The sequence below is a fragment of the Chlorocebus sabaeus genome, chromosome 3, assembly GCF_047675955.1.
Source record: "Chlorocebus sabaeus isolate Y175 chromosome 3, mChlSab1.0.hap1, whole genome shotgun sequence".
Lineage (NCBI taxonomy): Eukaryota > Metazoa > Chordata > Mammalia > Primates > Cercopithecidae > Chlorocebus > Chlorocebus sabaeus.
Genome location: NC_132906.1, coordinates 63,762,201 through 63,767,286, shown reverse-complemented (window position 1 = coordinate 63,767,286; position 5,086 = coordinate 63,762,201).

The window sequence follows — 5,086 nt, the reverse complement described above, 5'->3', positions numbered from 1 at the left end:
GCTGCACATGGTATATTGTGTTTAGTTTGAAACTTTTAATTATGTGTTAAGTATAAAGAAACCAGAGACAGTTTAGAAGAGACTGCCAATAATTAAAAAAAAAAATGAAGAGCTTATTAAAAGAAGATACACTATAAATATAAAAATTGATTAGCTGCTTTTCAAAGTCATAACTTAAAATAATATCTTAGTTTCAAAGAAATTGACATTAAAATCTGAATAATTTAGAGATAATATTTGTGGCATAAGAGATAATATTTTTTGGCTGAAGGATAATGAAGTAACTGAAATGGAAATAATAACATTACGGGATACATAGCAAGAAGGCTGTACATATCATAAAAGAGTCTTTAACTTTCCATTTTGTCATTTTAAAAATGCTTACATTTCTAAGACTATATTCATAATTATTGCACAGAAAACAATTGCTTTACAGGTACTTTCTGAGATATGAACTAAATGGCCAATTCTTAGATATAGTAAGATCAGCAACTACAATTAATTGCAACAAGGCAACTGGTTATTCTTCTAAACTTAGTTCCAATAATACCAACATTTTTCCATGTGACATTTACAAAGCATCACAAAAATAAGACAGCATGGAAACGTACCTACATGGAAACAAAATATTTAATGCACTTCCTGGAGCCATATACAAGTCTATAATAAGTTCTGTTAACATAAAAATGCCTGAATGAGAAAATACTCAAGTTGCAGGCACAAAGGAACATATTTCACGTAAGTTTTGATACCTGCAAAATACTGTTAGTTTTTTAAAAACAAAATTATATAATGCATTTCCATGACATTTTATTTTCAGTAGTTTTATCAAATGCAATATCCTCATTAGGCAGATGAAACAATTGAAACACATAGAAATAAATGTTTTCTTTTCTCTTCAATTCCTATATTTTTCTCCTTTTCATACTATTGAAATTGAACCAGGAATGCCCCAAAGCAAGTTAATTCTATTTTCATGTTGACGATAGAACAAAAATTTGTAGAAGCATTTGTATAAGTTCTTGCACATACAAGAGAGAGTTAAGGACATAGTGATGATTGTTTATAGATGGAAAATATATATTATCACCATAACATTTTATGCAAATGCATTGAAGATAAGTTTGCAGAGCAAGAACAATAATCAGCATAACTCTCAGAAAACTGTACACTGGTTTTGATGAGATTCCGCATACATTTTATTAACTTATTGTGTTGAGATTTTTTTAATTACATTCTGTCTCAAGCATTTTTATGGAGCTTTCCTTTATTTTTCAAAGCTTATTTGTAGAAGGAAAACACCATTACCACATTTATATAAAAATCAGAACTTCCTGCTTTCATTTACTTCTCTACATCTTGAACTTTACCCTATTTTAAAATTTTCCTTTGAACTCGGCTTCTTCAAATTTGCCTGTATTTCTTAAGACATCATATCTTTCATGTAAGGATTCTTTTTTTTTTTTTTTTTTTTTGAGACGGAGTCTCGCTCTGTCGCCCAGACTGGAGTGCAGTGGCCAAATCTCAGCTCAATGCAAGCTCCGCCTCCCGGGTTCACGCCATTCTCCTGCCTCAGCCTCCCGAGTAGCTGGGACTACAGGCGCCCGCCACCTCGCCCGGGTAGTTTCTTTTTGTACTTTTTTAGTAGAGACGGGGTTTCACCGTGTTCGCCAGGATGGTCTCGATCTCCTGACCTCGTGATTCGCCCGTCTCGGCCTCCCAAAGTGCTGGGATTACAGGCTTGAGCCACCGCGCCCGGCCCATGTAAGGTTTCTTAATGTTACCTTTTTAACAAAGCTAAAAATAGAATTTTTATGTCATTTTTAATTTAAAAATACCTTATAAAAATGTAATAATCTACTTTGCAACCAGTAAGTGAGTTCAGTGCACATGATAACTAAATTTTTTAAAGGTTATTTCAAATTGTATTTGAATTATAAAAACAAAAGATAAAATAGGACAAAATAACTTTTATCAAAACCATTTTCTGCTGACAGGTTTTCTAAGTTATTGATTATCAACATGGGTAATTTAGCATGCCCTACAGGGTTCATTTGGCAAGGTCTGCAGTTCAAGAGGGGAACTGGAGTTATTTGAATGTAGCGGGTGGTGGCCAGGAATGTTACTAACCATTCTACGATACACAGGACAGACCCCCACAACGAAGAGTCGTCCAGTCCAAAATGTTAACAGTGCTGAATTTCCCTGCTTCCAAGTAGTCTTGAGATTAGTCAGTATCTAGAAAACATAAATTAGGAGGTTTACTGCACCTATTTGTTCTCCTCATTCAATTCCCACTTAGAAGTGAGAACATGCAGTGTTTGGTTTTGTGTTCCTCTGTTAGTATGCTGAGGATAATGGCTTCCAGCTTATCCATGTTCTTGCAAAGGACAGATCTCACTCCTTTTTATGGCTGCATAGTATTCCATTGTGTATATGTACCACATTTTCTTCATTTAGCCTACCATTAATGGACATTTGAATTGATTCCATGTCTTTGCCCTTGTGAATAGTGCTGCAATGAACATATGCACACATGCATCTTTATAATAGAATGATTTATATTATTTTGGGTATATACTCAGTAATGGTATTGCTGGGTCAAATGGTATTTCTGGGACTAGCTCTTTGAGGCATTGCCACACTGTCTTCCACAATTGTTGAACTAATTTACACTCCCACCAACAGTGTAAAAAGGTTCCTATTTCTCCACAGCCTCACTAGCATCTGTTGTTTACCGACTTTTTAATAATTACCATCTGACTGGCATGAGATGGTATCTCATTGTGGTTTTGATTTGCATTTCTCTAATGATCAGTGATGTTGAGCTTTTTTTCATGTTTGTTGGCACAGCTTTACCTATGTAAGAAACCTGCACATCCTGCACATGTATCTCAGAACTTAAAATAAAATAAAATAAAATTTTCTAAGAAAGAAAATGTAAATTAGGAAATAAATTGATTTGTTTTCTTTTCAAGCTGAGAAAATTTCAGGTGTGATAACTAAATAATCAACACTTTCCTGAACAGAATTTGCCTGTTTTGCTCTCCACTGATCAATTATATTTTAATACTTTTGTCAAAGACATAAAACATATCTAAATCAATTTTAAAAGCTCTTATTAATATGATATAAACTGAATTCACTTTTTACAATTTTCCAGGTTCTCATATGCAAAATTACACATACACATGCATACACACATACTAAGACAAAATACTACCTAACATGTGTATAACCCCTGAAAATTTACTAAATTATTTAAGTGTCCTCATTATGCCTATGAATTCAGTTACCTCCAATGTGCTGATTATTTTCCAAATTGCCTCTAATGATAATCTTTCTTCTTTATCTTTAGAAGTACTCAAGGACTATTGGTGCTTTCTCATAGACACTCTTAGTACACTGTCCAGTGTAAAGTGAATTACACAGTAAACGCTATTGACAAGACCATAAATAGCATGAGATTATGAATAAGTGTGCCTAATTCATCAATGTATCCAAATACCTTGCATAATACTCACCATATATAGCTTACTCTCAATCAATATTCATTAAATGAATAAATGAATTAAATGGAAAGCATGTTGATTCATTTTTAATTCCATACAATATCTCTGCTTTTTTGAGACTAATGAAACTAGAGAAGCCAAAAGATATAAAGTACTTATATTTTGTATACTTTGGAAAGCAGGAAATATTTAAGGTGGAAAATAGTTGAAGTAGTTGGCCATGTGTGTTGACGTTACTTTAACTGTTGAGTCACACAATGTAAAAGTAGAGTAGCAAAGTTAATAAAATGACAAGTAGATTATAGCACAACAACCTGTGATAAACAGTGAGAGACTGAAGGAGAACCTATTGACTTCTTACGTTGTAAACTGCTGAGATAGCATCCTTTGTTAGAACATTTCTTTGACTTTAGAAAAAAAAATATTTCAATCTCTCACAGTATATGTGTGCTTTTTTGAGGGAAAAAAAACCATATTATTTTACATCTGTTTACTTAGTAAACGGAAACAGGTTCAAATCAGACTTACATGATGCACCAAAACTTAGATGCCACCAAAATCTATTCACAAAGTTAAGAACAAACATAAAAAGAACCTTCTATTTTTATTTACATCTTGCAATATTAACCATACTATGATACTAAGTAATACTGATTATACTTAAAACTAACATAAAAAGAAGACTATATTTTATTACCATCAGAGTGAACAGGCAACCTACAGAATGGGAGAAAATTTTTGCAATCTACTCATCTGACAAAGGGCTAACATCCATAATCTATAAAGAACTCAAACAAATTTACAAGAAACAAACAACCAAACAACCCCATCAAAAAGTCGGCAAAGGATATGAACAGACACTTCTCAAAAGAAGACATTTATGCAGCCAACAGACACATGAAAAAACGCTCATCATCACTGGCCATCAGAGAAATGCAAATCAAAACCACAATGAGATACCATCTCACACCAGTTAGAATGGCGATCATTAAAAAGTCAGGAAACAACAGGTGCTGGAGAGGATGTGGAGAAATAGGAACACTTTTACACTGTTGGTGGGACTGTAAACTAGTTCAACCATTGTGGAAGACAGTGTGGCGATTCCTCAAGGATCTAGAACTAGAAATACAATTTAACCCCAGTCATCCCATTGCTGGGTATATACCCAAAGGATTACAAATCATGCTGCTATAAAGATACATGCACACGTATGTTTATTGCTGTACTATTCACAATAGCAAAGACTTGGAACCAACCCAAATGTCCATCAATGATAGACTGGATTAAGAAAACGTGGCACATATACACCATGGAACACTATGCAGCCATAAGAAAGGATGAGTTCATGTCTTTTGTAGGGACATGGTTGCAGCTGGAAACCATCATTCTCAGCAAACTATCCCAAGAACAGAAAACCAACCACCACATGTTCTCACTCATACATGGGAATTGAACAATGAGAACACTTGGACACAGGGTGGGGAACATCACACACCAGGGCCTGTCATGGGGTGGGGGGAGGGGGGAGAGATACCATTAGGAGATATACCTAATGTAAATGACGAGTTAATGGG